The following is a 19,702-nucleotide window of genomic DNA, read 5'->3' as shown; positions in this document are numbered from 1 at the left end:
AACATTACGCATTATACATTAAAATGCAGGGAGAGAACAGAATATTACCTGAAACAAAGTTAAAACATATCAATCTGTACTTATAGGAGGTACATTTAAAAAAACTTGATCTGATTGATCTATCAACAAAAAGGTTTTTGGAAATTCCACTCCTAAGGGGATCATTAATAATAACACGATACCATAGAATAGAATAGGTTTTTATTCAAATAAATTTTTACAAGTGCTTTTGAATAGTTCATTCGTAGTTTATTAGTCGATCGTACAACTGCTTCAAGATTATTAAGTCCTCAAGGTAAGACATATAAAGATCATAGAGCACATTCAACTTTTTCACAAACAAAAAACACAAATTGTATAAATAGGAACCTATTTACGTAAATTACAAGAAGAAATCAGCACTGATAAGACAATATAAACAATTGAAACTACTCATACTTAATTTAATGTTTTTAAAGTATTCGTTACATCATCTTTATCTCAAGGTAATTAGCGAGATAGCAAACATTTATTAACTCCTTGTCCTTCATCCGTTAACTGAATCAATCGTGAAAAACTACATCACACGGAGTATGAAATCTGACAATCCGCACTTGGCCAGGGTGGCGGAATATGGCCTAAACTCTTTTCGTTCTGAGAACTTCCTCCCACATGGATATTGCTTTTATACATGGCATTATACTGTATATCGTGTAAGCTCACTTATCACTTTTAGGTAAACTTATATTAGGTACATAAAGAATTACATTATAAATATTTAAAATGTAAAAATAATAATTATAAAATATCTGCTACGTCTTTAATATTGTGGTGTAGAGCCTAGAGGCGACATTCATTCATTATGGAACGACAGAGCGGACGGACGTATTGTGATTGTATTCTGTTTTAAATGTCAAATATACAAAGTGAAAACTAATGTCGAGATTTATTTAAAAACAAATCCTGATAACCTGAAGCTGTGGCTACAGCTTCAGAAGTGGGATCCCGGAAAATAACACTATTTTCTGTTCCACGCCAACGACTACGTTAAAGTGTAAGTAGCGTTTATATATTTCTTTTCTCTCCTATAACTATCGTATAACTAATATTTTATCAAGAAAACAATTCAGTCTACGATGTTAAATGCGAATTTACGGTAATCAAAAGTTATTGGCCGATTATCATTGTCTCCAAATTACCCAACTAAGTATAGTCAAACCGGCGCACGAAGGGTTAAAAGCATTACAACTTTTTTTTTTAACAGTGTGTTTATATTTTATGTCATTTTAAAGGATATTGTAAAGAGTAGATAGTGATTGAAGACAACGTTTAGAAAACCCGAAATTATACGACCGCGACGTTAAAGTCGTAGGATAGTTGCATAAAGATCTTTCAAATTGGGCATTTTGTCTTGTGAAAATATCTATTTAACCTAATAAAATATGACATAATAGTAACCGCGACTGACTAACAAGGTAGTTACCTACGTACCATTATGTGACCGTTTCATGATTTGAAGTCGTATAATACTAAAGCAATAAGACCATTTTGTTTGATGAGTAGTATACATAGAATTCTTTATGTTTTCTGTTTTTGTTTTGTTGTTTATCTCCGTTTTAATCACGATTAAAGATTGAATTAGATCCTAAAGTACTGCAAGATATTTATTTAAGAAAAAAAAAAGGAAAAGTGGCTGTCATAGAATTATGTCGCATCGCCTGTTGCTGGGCCCCATTGATGGCTCGCTTGTTTATATTTCATGTAGTTAGTAGGTACTTATCAACAGGTATTCGTTTATATACGACTTACGAGTTGCAGAGCTGGTGATTGTTTATGTTAAATGTAATAAGATCCCGTATTCACTTCGCAGTACTGAGCTTTTATTATTTTGGCTCAATCTAAAATATGTTTGCTTGTATTGTTCAGTTTGAATCATGATTAATATCGCTTCGGGTCGGAGTTTTTTCCGTACCAAGGAGTAACATGAAGCCAAGATAGTAATACTATTTTTGTAATGTCAAAACTTGTTATTACAAGCGAAGAAAGGCAGGCTTAATATGTCATTACTACGAACGAGATTTCTAAGCTCTTTGTCAGTTTCAGATTCTGAACTATGGAACGAGGTGATGATCAGCCACGGAGAGTGGCCTATGACTGGTTTAGTGCAGACCCAGGTGTACCCAGGTTCGAGGGTCAGGGTCGGGAAGCACTAGAAATTATTATTCAGAGTAAGCAAGGGTATTGCGGGTGCGCTATACCGAAGTAGAGAAGGGTATTGCGGGTGCGTTATACCGAGGTAGAGAAGGGTATTGCGGGTGCGTTATACCGAGGTAGAGAAGGGTATTGCGGGTGCGCTATACCGAGATAGAGAAAGGTATTGCGGGTGCGCTATACCGATGTAGAGTATAACACAGATAAACGGCTTGACGGAGGGCGTCAACGACGGAAAGAATTTGCAGGGCGGAGAAATATAGAGAGATCTGTTCGTATACCGGTGGGTGCAAAACGAGGATGTTCGACTAGCTCTTCTCTGGAACGTGGTGAATTGAGCTAAGAGGAAGAAGTGAAGCTAAGACCAGACACGAGAAGATGAGGTAAATTCAAAATCTCGAGCCGGATGATTTAGTTAATTGAAGTTAACAATCGATTCAGTTAATGAAGAGTTCAAATTCAGTGGTAGATTATTTTGACGATTCAACAGCACTTGTAAAAGTTTAATTAAAAAAAAATATATACTTTGAATTTGAAGATAAATCAAAGTTAACTTTTAACACTAATAATTTATTATTCCTGAGTTCGATTCTATGTCGAGAGAACAAACGATCCCAATTTGACTAATAAAAGTAGAAGCATGTTCTGAAAATTTCCATCCATTATACCTTTCCAAAACTAGCTAATGTAGCTAAGTCATGGTATCAGAGCTTACCGAGTATGAAAGTATATGTGGGCCGAAAGGAAAAATAAACTAATCGAATCATTTTCCTTGCGAACAGACTACGCTGAATTCTTGACTAAAACAAAATACTGGTTAAGCAAGTTAAATATGGAGAATCTGTTGAGCAATAATATTATGCTAAGGTATATTTAAAACAAAAACAAATTTTTAATAATTATTATTGTTCGTTTATGTATAAGAGTTAACTGCCATACTTATTTGTCATCATTTAAATATTTGAAACCATATTATCTACATGGTTATCATTTTATATTTTCTGTGTATATCTTGTTTGATGCATATATTTATTTAAGAATTGCTGTGTACATTGTACAACGGTTGTTGCTTGGATCCTGATCTATTGTTTCTATATTTAGACTTTCTACATTTATAACCTGTTGGGTGCGCCTTTTTCAATAAAATAAAATAAAATGAAATTTGTTAAATGGGTGTAAATTATGGATATCAGGCTGTAGATTGTTTACTGTACGGCGTTGAGGATAGAGCTGTAAAAGTTAGTGCGTAGGCTGAACAGTTTTAAGAACCAAAAAAAAAAAGTCATAAAATATTTTAGAATCTTTAAATTATGTCAAGCCCCGAAATCTACGATTCACATTTTAAATTTCGGAATGAACATAGGAATGCTATTCCAACTGTTAGATCCAGCAGTTTGAGAGTCGATACAAGATGATATACCACAATTGCAATGAACATGGTCACCCGAGTTTTAAGTGCATGAAATATTCTGCAAAGTGATGTACCTGCGAGATATCAGGCCATTTATCTATTATAATTCACTGTTTTACAAATAAAACTAACAAAGATCGCGAAAAGGACGCGAATTTCACAAAGGATAAAAATGAAGCAAGTTGTTGAATTACGTCATACAGTGAATCTCTAGTGAATAATTATCGTTTCAATTAAAATAAATAATAATTAGGAGACTGTCATTTGGAGTCGGAAAGTCAGTGTTCTCTCATTATGTTAACAAAGGTCACGGAACTCAATTTAGAAATAGTTGTACCAAAGGAGTTACCCGTACTCAGAGGCATTGGTGGCATCTTATAGCTCCAGTAGGTATGATGACTGTTTCTGTAGTAGTACAAGGTATAAAAAAAATAAACCATTAATGTGTATATCGTTGAATATTATGTTATTGCCCAGTCAGTCTTATTGGATAGATAGATAGAAGTCTTTATTGCACACAAAAACACATGTAAAGGACTACAACACAGAAAGAAGAAAACAGAAAAAAAACTATTGTGTGCAAAGGCGGCCTTATTTCTTAGAGCAATATCTACCAGGCAACTTTTGCTGAGACAAGAAGCTAATGTTGTATAGTACCAAATCGCAAAGAATTCATCGATATTACTTATATATACCTATATTAATTAATTATTATATTAATAAACATAATAAAATATAAACATACATACATAACTATTCTAAGTAAATAATATATATATATATATATATATACCATATATGGCAATATAGTTACTTGCATAACAGGGATACATATAAAAAATTAATAAACGATATTTAACTATTATGGCAAAGATAAATAAAATTCTTTAAGACTATTTTAAATATGGGCAGGGATTTCGAATTCCGATTATTTTTGGTTAGGTCATTCCACAGTTGTACAGCATATACTGAAAAGGATTCCCCGTAGAATTTTGTCATTCATTATTAGTAATTCTTTCACCTAAAACCCGGATATTGTTATCACAAAGACCTCTGCTGCGATTAGATTTCAGAAGATGTCGAGCATTAAAACACGCTTAGTAGCAATTATAAAAAAAAAAAGATACAGAAATACATCGTAATACATTACGTGCTATTCAGATTGTTGCCGAACCCAATACATGTGGCCAAGTTTTCGTGAACAGTTCGGTTTGTGGTCCGGAAGGGAAAGAATATTATCTTCTCCCGTGAGAGTAAGACATCAGAGATAATCGTGGTGTCCTGCGTATTTACGTTTCCCTGACATGATCGTGAAGAGAAGGGAGCACTTTTGACACACGTGATTCTCAAAGGTTCTGGATTCATGCAATGTTACGTTTTGTGAATCCCAGGAAAATGATGATCTAAACTGTAATCATGATTTGAGTACAAGTGACCGATTACAAATTACAAGAATTAGTAAAGAAATACCTTGATTGTTTTTCGAACGGACTTCATGATCTAGATGGTGATTGAATTCGAGGACATGAAGACGGTTATCTACCGACTGTACCACATGTTATACGCTGATCGTACGTTGGTTAGGAACATGGTACAGGAGATGGTCGAGCATTAGACAATTTGGGAGTCAACCTTATCATACGCTAGTCTAATTTTACTTGTGCATAAAATTGGTGATAAACGCTTTTGTGTAGATTACAGAACGTTAAGTCGCAAAACTAACAAGGAATACTATCCACCCCCTCGTATCGAAGACCAACTCGACCAATTAGAAGGCCACAAAGTATGCACATCATTAGAACTGGCCTCAGTGTATTATCAAATATCAGTAGCAAGGAGTCACGACAGGACAGCTTTTGTAACCCGCGATGGCCAATACAAGTACAACCGGATGCCTATTGGTTTAGTGAATGTACCCTTAGTATTCAATCGTGTAATTAATAAAATACTGCTCGAGGCAAAAACTAAATACACTATCGTCTATATGAATGATGTCCTTATTTATTTATTTTATTTATTTTTCATTTTTAAGGTAAACTAACAGCATGATCATAAAACACTTATATAGTACACTGGTACACTGGTATAGTGGTGTAACACACCACTTACAGGTATATACAATTTGATATGATAATTAAAAAAATTAGCATTAAATTAATATCATTCCATCTAAGGACGTCGCCAAAGATCAAAAGCGATTGGAAGAGGTTTTAAAAAAAATGCTTGAAGGGGCGGCGGGCTAAAATTAAGCAAATGTCATTTCTTCATTGAAACCAGAGACTTTTTTTTGGATATTCCTATATTGAGGCTGTAACTAAATTTAATAAGCTCATCAATCAACATAAATTGCAACAATTTCTAGGACTATCTGGATATTGATAGACCTATACTAGAATTGTATAGCCCAAATGCTGAAGCCCAAGCTGACACGGATGCCAGTATGAAAGGTGTAGCTGGTATCCTTCTTCAGGCGAATTCAAATGGAGTTTTCCAGCCTGTGTCATATTTTAATAGAAAAACGAACACGGAGGAGTGTAAACACCATTTTTATGACCTAGACACTGGCGGTGGTCGCATCTTTAAATTGGTTTAAAATCTATCTTATTCCTCTTAAAATATTTACAAACTGTAACGTGAACTACTCCTGTAAAACCACGAATTGCTCGATAGTGCAATCAAACTCATGAAGTTGAATCCACCATTGAGGATTCAACATTAAATGTAGAAGTGAAGGAATCCTGAGTGCAGTATTAAACGAAGCTATTAAGGTGTCATCCGAGGAGGAGTTAGCAAGTACTAGAGAAGAAGCAAAAGTTAAAATAATAGAAATATAAACCAAATATAGAGAAAAATATAATAGTCATAGGAACACTCCCAAACAATATTCTGAAGGTGACCTAGTAAGAGTATAGCGGCAAATGCCTGACGATGAGCAGTCACAGAAACTGGTTGTAAAGTACCAGAGTCCATATCACATCATAAAAATCCTTCCTAATGATAGGTGTGTCATTAAAGATACGCTGTTATCGCGTAAAAATAACCGCTGCTACGAAGCCATGGGTGCAGTAGACAAAATACAGCCAGGGCAAAAATTTTCTATGGATTTAGAAAGTAGTTAAATATGAATAATTATGACGATACGATAATTGTAATATAATATGTAATTATAAAAAATGATGAAATGTAATTGTCAAAGATTTTAATATTATGTTTTAATTATTTTAAATATATCAAAGAATTCTTAATTAATTTTTAGAATTAGTTACTCTAGTTGATTGTGTTATTTTCAATTATTATTTGTTACTATAAATTGTAAATTTCGTATAACAGAGCGAAGGGACTCGCTCATTGCAGGAAGGCCGAGCTGTAAGCTCACTTATCACTTTTAGGTAAACTTATATTAGGTACATAAAGAATTACATTATAAATATTTAAAATGTAAAAATAATAATTATAAAATATCTGCTACGTCTTTAATATTGTGGTGTAGAGCCTAGAGGCGACATTCATTCATTATGGAACGACAGAGCGGACGGACGTATTGTGATTGTATTCTGTTTTAAATGTCAAATATACAAAGTGAAAACTAATGTCGAGATTTATTTAAAAACAAATCCTGATAACCTGAAGCTGTGGCTACAATCGAATCTTTGAAAAAAGCAATCGCCGAGTTTCTTGCTGGTTCTTCACGGTAGGAAAGGCATTCCGAACCAGTGGTAGATGCTTTTGACGATTCAAAAGAACTTGAAAAAGTCTAATTAAATAAAAATATTGTAGCCACAGCTTCAGGTTATCAGGATTTTTAAATAAATCTCGACATTAGTTTTCACATTGTATATTTTTCACCTTTAACAGAATACAATCACAATACGTCCGTTTGCTCTGTCGTTCCATAATGAATGAATGTCGCCTCTAGGCTCTACACCACAATATTAAAGACGTAGCAGATATTTTATAATTATTATTTTTCCATTTTAAATATTTATAATGTAATTCTTTATGTACCTAATATAAGTTTACCTAAAAGTGATAAATGAGCTTACAGCTCGGCCTTCCTGCAATGAGCGAGTCCCTTCGCTCTGTTATACGAAATTTACAATTTATAGTACCAATAATAATTGAAAATAACACAATCAACTAGAGTAACTAATTCTAAAAATTAATTAAGAATTCTTTGATATATTTAAAAAAAATTAAAACATAATATTAAAATCTTTGACAATTACGTTTCATCATTTTTTATAATTACAAATTATATTACAATTATCGTATCGTCATAATTATTCATATTTAACTACTTTCTAAATCCATAGAAAAATTTAGCCCTGGCTGTATTTTGTCTACTGCACCTATGGCTTCGTAGCAACGGTTATTTTTACGCGATAACGGCGTATCTTTAATGACACACCTATCATTAGGAAGGATTTTTATGATGGGATATGGACTACTACTTTACAACCAGTTTCTGTGACTGCTCATCGTCAGGCATTTGCCGCTATACTCTTACTAGGTCACCTTCAGAATATTGTTTGGGAGTGTTCCTATGACTATTATATTTTTCTCTATATTTGGTTTATATTTCTATTATTTTAACTTTTGCTTCTTCTCTAGTACTTGCTAACTCCTCCTCGGATGACACCTTAATAGCTTCGTTTAATACTGCACTCAGGATCCCTTCACTTCTACATTTAATGTTGAATCCTCAATGGTGGATTCAACTTCATGAGTTTGATTGCACTATCGAGCAATTCGTGGTTTTACAGGAGTAGTTCACGTTACAGTTTGTAAATATTTTAAGAGGAATACCAATAAGATAGATTCTAAACCGATTTAAAGATGCGACCACCGCCAGTGTCTAGGTCATAAAAATGGTGCTAACACTCCTCCGTGTTCGTTTTTCTATTAAAATATGACACAGGCTGGAAAACTCCATTTGAATTCGCCTGAAGAAGGATACCAGCTACACCTTTCATACTGGCATCCGTGTCAGCTTGGGCTTCAGCATTTGGGCTATACAATTCTAGTATAGGTCTATCAATATCCAGATAGTCCTAGAAATTGTTGCAGTTTATGTTGATTGATGAGCTTATTAAATTTAGTTACAGCCTCAATATAGGAATATCCAAAAAAAAAGTCTCTGGTTTCAATGAAGAAATGACATTTGCTTAATTTTAGCCCGCCGCCCCTTCAAGCATTTTTTTTAAACCTCTTCCAATCGCTTTTGATCTTTGGCGACGTCCTTAGATGGAATGATATTAATTTAATGCTAATTTTTTTTTTAATTATCATATCAAATTGTATATACCTGTAAGTGGTGTGTTACACCACTATACCAGTGTACCAGTGTACTATATAAGTGTTTTGTGATCATGCTGTTAGTTTACCTTAAAAATTAAAAATAAATAAAATAAATAAATAAGGACATCATTCATATAGACGATAGTGTATTTAGTTTTTGCCTCGAGCAGTATTTTATTAATTACACGATTGAATACTAAGGGTACATTCACTAAACCAATAGGCATCCGGTTGTACTTGTATTGGCCATCGCGGGTTACAAAAGCTGTCCTGTCGTGACTCCTCTGCTACTGATATTTGGTAATACACTGAGGCCAGTTCTAATGATGTGCATACTTTGTTGCCTTCTAATTGGTCGAGTTGGTCTTCGATACGAGGGGGTGGATAGTATTCCTTGTTAGTTTTGCGACTTAACGTTCTGTAATCTACACAAAAGCGTTTATCACCAATTTTATGCACAAGTAAAATTGGACTAGCGTATGATAAAGTTGACTCCCAAATTGTCTAATGCTCGACCATCTTCTGTACCATGTTCCTAACCAACGTACGATCAGCGTATAACATGTGGTACAGTCGGTAGATAACCGTCTTCATGTCCTCGAATTCAATCACCATCTAGATCATGAAGTCCGTTCGAAAAACAATCAAGGTATTTCTTTACTAATTCTTGTAATTTTCAATCGATCACTTGTACTCAAATCATGATTACAGTTTAGATCATCATTTTCCTGGGATTCACAAAACGTAACATTGCATGAATTCAGAACCTTTGAGAATCACGTGTGTCAAAAGTGCTCCCTTCTCTTCACGATCATGTCAGGGAAACGTTGTAAATACGCAGGACACCACGATTATCCCTGATGTCTTACTCTCACGGGAGAAGATAATATTCCTTCCCTTCCGGACCACAAACCGAACCGTTCACGAAAACTTGGCCACATGTATTGGGTTCGGCAACAATCTGAATAGCACGTAATGTATTAGGATGTATTTCTGTATCTTTTTTTTTTTTTATAATTGCTACTAAGCGTGTTTTAATGCTCGACATCTTCTGAAATCTAATCGCAGCAGAGGTCTTTGTGATAACAATATCCGGGTTTTAGGTGAAAGAATTACTAATAATGAATGACAAAATTCTACGTGGAATCCTTTTCAGTATGTGCTGTACAACTGTGGAATGACCTGCCCAAAAATATTCAGAATTCGAAATCCCTGCCCATATTTAAAATAGTCTTAAAGAATTTTATTTATCTTTGCCATAATAGTTAAATATCGTTTATTATTTTATTATATGTATCCCTGTTATGCAAGTAACTATATTGCCATATATAGTATATATATTATTTACTTAGAATAGTTATGTATGTATGTTTATATTTTATTATGTTTATTAATATAATAATTAATTAATATAGGTATATATAAGTAATATCGATGAATTCTTTGCGATTTTGTACTATACAACATTAGCTTCTTGTTTCAGCAAAAGTTGCCTGGTAGATATTGCTCTAAGAAATAAGGCCGCCTTTGCACACAATAGTTTTTTTCTGTTTTCTTCTTTCTGTGTTGTAGTCCTTTACATGTGTTTTTGTGTGCAATAAAGACTTCTATCTATCTATCCAATAAGACTGACTGGGCAATAACATAATATTCAACGATATACACATTAATGGTTTATTTTTTATACCTTGTACTACTACGGAAACAGTCATCATACCTACTGGAGCTATAAGATTGGCACCAATGCCTCTGAGTACGGGTAACTCCTTTGGTACAACTATTTCTAAATTGAGTTCCGTGACCTTTGTTAACATAATGACAGAACACTGACTTTCCGACTCCAAATGACAGTCTCCTAATTATTATTTATTTTAATTGAAACGATATATTCACTAGAGATTCACTGTATGACGTAATTCAACAACTTGCTTCATTTTTATCCTTTGTGAAATTCGCATCCTTTTCGCGATCTTTGTTAGTTTTATTTGTAAAACAGTGAATTATAATAGATAAATGGCCTGATATCTCGCAGGTACATCACTTTGCAGGATATTTCATGCACTTTAAACTCGGGTGACCATGTTCATTGCAATAATTGTGGTATATCATCTTGTATCGACTCTCAAACTGCTGGATCTAACAGTTGGAATAGCATTCCTACGTTCATTCCGAAATTTAAAATGTGAATCGTAGATTTCGGGGCTTGACATAATTTAAAGATTCTAAAATATTTTATGACTTTTTTTGGTTCTGAAAACTGTTCAGCCTACGCACTAACTTTTACAGCTCTATCCTCAACGCCGTACAGTAAACAATCTACAGCCTGATATCCATAATTTACACCTATTTAACAAATTTCATTTTATTTTATTTTATTGAAAAAGGCGCACCCAACAGGTTATAAATGTAGAAAGTCTAAATATAGAAACAATAGATCAGGATCCAAGCAACAACCGGTGTACAGTGTACACAGCAATTCTTAAATAAATATATGCATCAAACAAGATATACACAGAAAATATAAAATGATAACCATGTAGATAATATGGTTTCAAATATTTAAATGATGACAAATAAGTATGGCAGTTAACTCTTATACATAAACGAACAATAATTATTAAAAATTTGTTTTTGTTTTAAATATACCTTAGCATAATATTATTGCTCAAGAGATTCTCCATATTTAACTTGCTTAACCAGTATTTTGTTTTAGTCAAGAATTCAACGTAGTCTGTTCGCAAGGAAAATGATTCGATTAGTTTATTTTTCCTTTCGGCCCACATAATATACTTTCATACTCGGTAAGCTCTGATACCATGACTTAGCTACATTAGCTAGTTTTGGAAAGGTATAATGGATAGTAATTTTCAGAACATGCTTCTACTTTTTTATTAGCCAAATTGGGATCGTTTGTTCTCTCGACATAGAATCGAACTCAGGAATAATAAATATTATTAGTGTTAAAAGTTAACTTTGATTTATCTTCAAGTTCAAAGTATATATTTTTTTTTAACTAAACTTTTACAAATGCTGTTGAATCGTCAAAATAATCTACCACTGAATTGGAACTCTTCATTAACTGAATCGATTGGTAACTTCAATTAACTGAATCATCCGGCTCGAGATTTTGAATTTACCTCATCTTCTCGTGTCTGGTCTTAGCTTCACTTCTTCCTCTTAGCTCAATTCACCACGTTCCAGAGAAGAGCTAGTCGAACGTCCTCGTTTTGCACCCACCGGTATACGAACAGATCTCTCTATATTTCTCCGCCCTTCAAATTCTTTCCGTCGTTGACGCCCTCTGTCAAGCCGTTTATCTGTGTTATACTCTACATCGGTATAGCGCACCCGCAATACCCTTCTCTACCTCGGTATAACGCACCCGCAATACCCTTCTCTACTTCGGTATAGCGCACCCGCAATACCCTTGCTTACTCTGAATAATAATTTCTAGTGCTTCCCGACCCTGACCCTCGAACCTGGGTACACCTGGGTCTGCACTAAACCAGTCATAGGCCACTCTCCGTGGCTGATCATCACCTCGTTCCATAGTTCAGAATCTGAAACTGACAAAGAGCTTAGAAATCTCGTTCGTAGTAATGACATATTAAGCCTGCCTTTCTTCGAATGTAATAACAAGTTTTGACTTCACAAAAATAGTATTACTATTTTGACTTCACGTTACTCCTTGGTTAGGTACGGAAAAACTCCGACCCGAAACGATATTAATCATGATTCAAACTTAACAATACAAGCAAACATATTTTAGATTGAGCCAAAATACACAAAGGAAATAATAAAAACTCAGTACTGCGAAGTGAATACGGGATCTCATTACATTTAACATAAACAATCACCAGCTCCGCAACTCGTAAGTCGTATATAAACGAATACCTGTTGATAAGTACCTACTAACTACATGAAATATAAACAAGAGAGCCATCAATGGGGCCCAGCAACAGGCGATGCGACATAATTCTATGACAGCCACTTTTCATTTTTTTCTTAAATAAATATCTTGCAGTACTTTAGGATCTCATTCAAAACTAAAGTAATAGTGATTAAAATGGAGATAAACCACAAAACAAAAACAGAAAACATAAAGAATTATATGTATACTACTCAACATACAAAATGGTCTTATTGCTTTAGTATTATACGACTTCAAATCATGAAACGGTCACATAATGGTACGTAGGTAACTACCTCGTTAGTCAGTCGCGGTTACTATAATGTCATATTTTATTAGGTTAAATAGATGTTTTCACAAGACAAAATGCCCATTTTGAAAGATCTTTATGCAACTATCCTACGACTTTAACGTCGCGGTCGTATAATTTCGGGTTTTCTAAACATTGTCTTCAATCACTCTCTACTCTTTACCATATCCTTGAAAATGACATAAAATATAAACACACTGTAAAAAAAAAGTTGTATTGCTTTTAACCCTTCGCGCGCCGGTTTGACTATACTTAGATGGGTAATTTGGAGACAATGGTAATCGGCCAATAACTTTTGATTACCGTAAATTCGCATTTAACATCGTAGACTGAATTGTTTTCTTGATAAAATATTAGCTATACGATAGTTATAGGAGAGAAAAGTAATCACATAGGTATATAAACGCTACTTACACTTTAACGTAGTCGTTGGCGTGGAACAGAAAATAGTGTTATTTTCCGGGATCCCACTTCTGAAGCTGTAGCCACAGCTTCAGGTTATCAGGATTTTTAAATAAATCTCGACATTAGTTTTCACATTGTATATTTTTCACCTTTAACAGAATACAATCACAATACGTCCGTTTGCTCTGTCGTTCCATAATGAATGAATGTCGCCTCTAGGCTCTACACCACAATATTAAAGACGTAGCAGATATTTTATAATTATTATTTTTCCATTTTAAATATTTATAATGTAATTCTTTATGTACCTAATATAAGTTTACCTAAAAGTGATAAATGAGCTTACAATATTTTGAATTTGAATTTGTGCTTGCTTTCTAATCGTTCACAGTTTTATTTAAAAGTAAAAGTTAACTAGGACTTTCGGCTTTAGTACAGACTCACAGAGTCGCATATTGAAATTCTTTCGACACGTCTCCCGGCGTGAGAGTAACTCCATCGACCGTCTTGTCGTGCAGGGGAAGGGCACCAGAGGGCGAGGAAGGTCGCCCATGCGATGGACCGACCAAATTAAGTCTGCTGTGGGCGGTCCCTTGCACGAGTGTACCAGGCTGTTGCAGGGAGAAGTGGCGAATGCTCGTGAGGCGTATACCATCTGCCCTCAAAGACGTTGCTTCGTGATGACCACGACTGCTCTGCCAAGAGTGTTACGACGAGGAAGAAGAATAGTTAATAGAGATACGGTAGACGTTGGGGTCCCAAAGTGCTGGAATGGCGACCTCGTACCAGAAAGCACAGCGTTGGAAGAGCCCTAGGCAGACGGACGACATCAGGCGAGTAGCGGGAAGCCGCTAGTGTGGGTGGGGCAAGACTGTGACGAGTGGACCTGTGTCCAGTCATGGACATATATCGGTTGTTGATGATGATGATGATGATCAGTTAACATGTCGAGACAGAAAACACTAATGACGTAGATACACAGTCATAATATCATCAGGTGATGAAGGCTCGGATATCTAAAGCCTCATAAACATATTAATGATCATCTAACGTGTATTTATATAACATTCATATCATTAGGTGTATGCGGTACGCCGAGAATATTATGTTGTGTAAGTAATTGTGCTTATAAAGAGGTTGTATTTTTTTTTAGGGTTCCGTGCCTTAAAAGGAAAAAAAGGAACCCTTATAGGATCACTTCGTTGTCTGTCTGTCAAGAAACCTATAGGGTACTTCCCGTTGACCTAGACTTATGAAATTTGGCAGGTTAGCACAAGTAAAGGAAAAAAATCCGAAAACAGCGAATTAGTGGGTTTTATTTATTCAAAATACATAGTTTTTGATTTATCCTGCAAAATGTCGGCAAAAATACCCGAGTACGGAACCCTCGGTGCGCGAGTCTGACTCGCACTCAATCGGTTTTTTATTTCCTTTCAAAAACCTCAGTTAGTTACGCTCTGGTAACCTACTTCATAGTGAATGTGTACTCGTATGTAATAGACCTACCTCGTGTTTGTTCAAAGGAAATATGCAAATATACACAAAAATCTCGGAGAAATTGAAGATTTTTTAAAGATTTTAACTTGTTTAAGATTTTTTTCATATCAAACGAGTTTACTATTAATCGTTTTTTCACCAAGAAGACTCTTGGAGTTTAGTTTTATTCAAACTCCGTATAAACCGTAATTTTTTCCGGTAAGTATAAAAAGTATTGTCTTTTCCCAAGAATCGCTATATTTTTGTGACAAACATCAAATTGTTGAGCTTCAAAAAGGTAACGGATAGACAGAGAGAAACAACAGTTCGGTTTAAAAAATATTTAGTTACCTATCTTCTCAATTATGAGGTACCAATGAACCGATAAATAAATAAACAAACATACACACCCACGCACACGTACACACGGCCTCACACTCAAACACACACAGCCCGCTAGACATACCCCCTGGTAATCGCGTAAAAAAAACAGCCAATATGCTACAAAAAGATAAGAGCAGGATTATCATTATCACATCCTCGTCTGGGGAGGGCCGGGAGCAATGCGATAACATAATAATAGTATGACATGAACATAATATATAAGTAGGCAATAACAGAGTAATGACCTCTCGCCTCTCTCCGATAATGGACGAACGCCATTTTTAACCCCCGACCCAAAAAGAGGGGTGTTATAAGTTTGACGTGTGTATCTGTGTGTCTGTGTATCTGTGTATCTGTGTATCTGTCTGTGGCATCGTAGCGCCTAAACGAATGAACCGATTTTAATTTAGTTTTTTTTGTTTGAAAGGTGGTTTGATCGAGAGTGTTCTTAGCTATAATCTAAAAAAATTGGTTCAGCCGTTTAAGAGTTATCAGCTCTTTTCTAGTTTTCTTGTAGGAAAGAAGGTTAGATAACCGTTAGGTTCATAATATTATGTCAATTGACAAATGTCAAGCTGTCAAGATGGACGTTGCCTAGATATACATAATTATTTATTTGAAAATGATTTGTCGGGGGTGTTGAAAATTTTTAATTTACACTTGTATGTTGAACTACTGCCAGCTGATTTGACGGCAGCTGAGTGTATGAAAGAATTTGCCAATATAAATGTCTTGGGGGTTCATTTTCAGCTGGACGTATTTTGGACCGAGGGCCATATTGTATTATGCGTTGCATTACAAGGAAATGACGCTTGGAGACGTTGGAGTAGATGATAATGGCTACTGCCAATTAATGTTGTACTATTGACAGTTGATTTGAGATTGTATGAAAGGATTTGCCAATATCAATGTCTTGGGGGTTCTTTTGAACTAAGGGCCAAGTTGCGTTAACGAGGAAGGGCAACGAGAATAAGACTATGAATGAGTTTTAATTAAAGACTAGACAGGTACATGAACGCAGTAACAAAAGATTTAATTGATTATGAGCATTATTTTGATTTAATTTACAAAAACAAGTTAGTGTTAGTTTATACCATAGCGAATATACTAATGAAGCTGATACCCAGATTATTTTGAGCTGCTTTATCCTTTCAGTCAGCTTTCATCTTTAGAATAATATTGGAACAGCTTTCCTTTACATCCTTCATTGAGTGAGAACGCCGTAGAGTTGGTTCCACAGTTTTCATGCGTGGAACAAAAGATCTGGCACAACGGAAGTTCACCAGGCACCCAGGTGATGAGGGTGAACTTCTGTTGATGGCGTGCGATGCGATTCTAGAAAAAGGAGGGTGGAATAAAATCAAACAGCTCCTCAAAACACTCCTTTACAAAGGCGATGAACAAGTAAGGAGAGCTAACGTCTCTGTGGTCATCTAGGCTTTCCAACGAGCCGGTTCGTTTAAGAAATTGGACTACCCGTTTTTTATCTGATCAAATCAAAGGAGTTGGTATTGAGGCGCTTAGCCTGAAGAAGAGAGTGATTCTTCTTAATATGTGCACTTTGAAAAACGCACAAATTGTATGTATTTTTAACTAATTATCTACGTGTGTAGTTTCTTTAGTTACAGTAACTGCGCTCTAATGAATTGCATGCTATAAATATTCTAGGCGGCTTATCAAGTCGTCTCAGGTCTTTGCCTGGTTATCTAATCTCATGTAGATACAGCAGTATCTGGGACCTTGGGCCGCTTCGTTCTGTCAGTTACTATGTGTTATATAAAATACCGTAAAAGTGAAACCTCTAGACTCCAGTGTAATTGGACGTTATTTATAAAAATGTTCTAACTCACAATTATTAAGTACTTATCCAGGATATTTCTTTTGCGGTGCAACATGCCATTTTAACGTAATCGCCCAGCTGGTTAGTAATCGATTTGTTCATAATATCTCAATTTGGACTTGATTGTGCTTTGGAACGTTCGTGTTTGATAAATCATATACCTTAGCTAACATAACCAATGAGCAGTAGCGTGCAGGCCATAGAGGCGTGAAAGTACTGCTTACCCTAGCTTAAATAGCTTAAATCTCATTTTTGCAACTTCAATAGAATAATCAAATAACGGTTTGCAAGATTGTTCCATTGAAGTTCTTTAAGTCCTCATATTTTAACACACTAAGAGACTCATTATTTTTTGTACATCTACATTCTTACATCGGTCCTAACTCCTAAGTCCTAACCTCAGGTCACTGGGATGTTACAAAAATTTATCTAGTAAGTACCTCCAATTTTGGACAACATTCTTCGCCGAACAAACGTAAAGGAATTCCACAAGCTGCAAAAAGCGTCCGTAATTCCGCTCGAATGTGTGACATGGAAATGTTACAACCGGTTCAGAAAGCAGATACTACCGAGAAGAGTCAACAAGAAAGTCCAGAATGCGTCTATTGCAGCCCTGGCGCTTTCTGCAACGCGGTTCTTGGTGTGTGCATATATTTAACATCACATCTGTTCAAACAAGAACCGCTAAAAACTGACGTAAGCCAAGCCACAAGAGCGGCACGTGCCTCCCTTATCGAGTTATCAGTTATTATCAGTTATCATTATCAGTGTTTGGATTGCCTCGAGGCTCGACATGTAACTTGTTAGCCTTTGCCGAGATAACGTTATGCGCAAAACAATATTTTTGGAACTTGCTAAAGACGCCTAATCAAGTTAAAAAGTCTACTAAAAGACGTCGGGAGATGATCTGCATCACACTAATATTATAAAAGCGAAAGTTGGTATGTGTGTGTGTGTGTGTGTATGTTTGTTACTTCTTCACGCAAAAACTACTGGACGGATTTGGCTAAAATTTGGAATGGAGATAGGTAATATCCTGGATTAGCACATAGGCTACTTTTTATCCCGGAAAATCAAAGAGTTCCCACGGGATTTCGAAAAACCTAAATCCACGCGGGCGAAGTCGCGGGCATCGGCTAGGAGGTAGGTACCTAAAGAAGACCTAGGTATTAATTGATTTTAAATAACGTACAGTACCTACCTACTGTAAAAAATTTCTTTCACACAATTAGGTGTCCAAACTATAGCAAATGTCGTTTCATTTCGCCTTACATACCGGTTATATAAGCTTCAAAGATTAAATCACCATAATATTTAAATAGTTTTTTTTAAGTCTGCGGTCAGGGCTATTGACCATAGGTAGGCCAGGTATGTAGTTATGTATTATGCAACCTTCAAATTTGTCCTGGCATTTACTCTACAAGTTTTTGAACATAGTTGAACCAGTTGAACCCTGCGATGCTTTGCTAGTCATCAAGTTTATTTACTAAAATTATAACGTAAAAGGATTTCTGAAAATTCATGCTAAGGGTTGATTCGCATTGGCAGCGACTCGAAGCGAAATCCTACTATTTTACGTAGCATAAAGCACTCTATCTCTGCCATGTAAACCACCAAGAAAAATACGGCATTATAATATTATGTAAGTATTTATATATGAACTTATTGAAAAAAAAATGGTAGGTAAGTACTTAAATGGTGGTTTCTCATATTCATAACGGAAATACAATTTCATATTATCTTGAGCTACTTTCTTATCTACTTTCCAATAGCTGCAGCACTCATTGAAGTAAAGGCAAATCCGAGTTTCAACGGCCCTCAACCGTCAACAGGATGTAACTGACCCGTCCAACAGGGTCCAATAATAAAGGTCTACATAAATAATAACACAAGAAACCGCTAAAAAAATTTAAATAGCAGCCTCGAATCTAGTTTGAACTGGTTTCAAAAGCAAAACACGTCGGGGGCAGTTGAGTTGAGTGTTGTTTTTTGCTGATATGAACGTTTGTTCAGCCTTGGTCATGTAGCACGTGCGGCGGCAGCGAAGCGTGACGTAGCGACCGAAAAGTTTTTTTATTGCAAGAAGATAGACTTGCGCTTGACGACAATCATCCATACTAATATTACAAATGAGAAAGTGTGTCTGTCTGCCAATCTGGTACCTTTTCACGGCCCAACAGTTTGACTGATTTTGACGTTTGGTACAGAGTTAGCTTACATCCTGGGGACGGACATAGGCTACTTTTTATCTCGGAAAATCAAAAAGTTCCCACGGGATTCCTAAAAACCCATCCGCTTAACCGCTTACATAACTATGTCCGTTTCCGAGATATAAGCTAAATTTTGTCAGAATCGGTTAAACTGTTGGGCCATGAAAAGGTAGCAGACAGACAGACAGACAGTCAGACAGACATACAGACAGACAAACACACTTTCGCATTTATAATATTAGTATGGATTCTGATTTCTGTGCCCTAA

The 19,702-nt window shown here is 35.5% G+C and overlaps 1 protein-coding gene and 2 long non-coding RNA genes across 4 annotated transcripts in view; 1 reads left to right on the top strand and 2 right to left on the bottom strand.

Moving 5' to 3' along the window:
- The window catches only part of LOC123864576, a 144,725-nt gene that overhangs the window by 111,548 nt on the left and 13,475 nt on the right, over positions 1-19,702 (bottom strand). The gene's annotated exons all lie outside the window — the stretch shown is intronic.
- On the top strand, positions 885-3,557 carry LOC123865062. The gene is made up of 2 exons (XR_006795888.1): positions 885-1,033; positions 2,077-3,557. It is a non-coding gene; the product is annotated as an uncharacterized LOC123865062 (long non-coding RNA).
- Positions 9,914-13,844, bottom strand: LOC123865081. The gene is made up of 2 exons (XR_006795893.1): positions 13,534-13,844; positions 9,914-12,465 (listed from the first exon to the last, which is right to left on the bottom strand). It is a non-coding gene; the product is annotated as an uncharacterized LOC123865081 (long non-coding RNA).

The sequence above is a fragment of the Maniola jurtina genome, chromosome 1 (assembly GCF_905333055.1).
Source record: "Maniola jurtina chromosome 1, ilManJurt1.1, whole genome shotgun sequence".
NCBI lineage: Eukaryota > Metazoa > Arthropoda > Insecta > Lepidoptera > Nymphalidae > Maniola > Maniola jurtina.
This window is presented reverse-complemented; position numbering and strand designations above follow the sequence as displayed.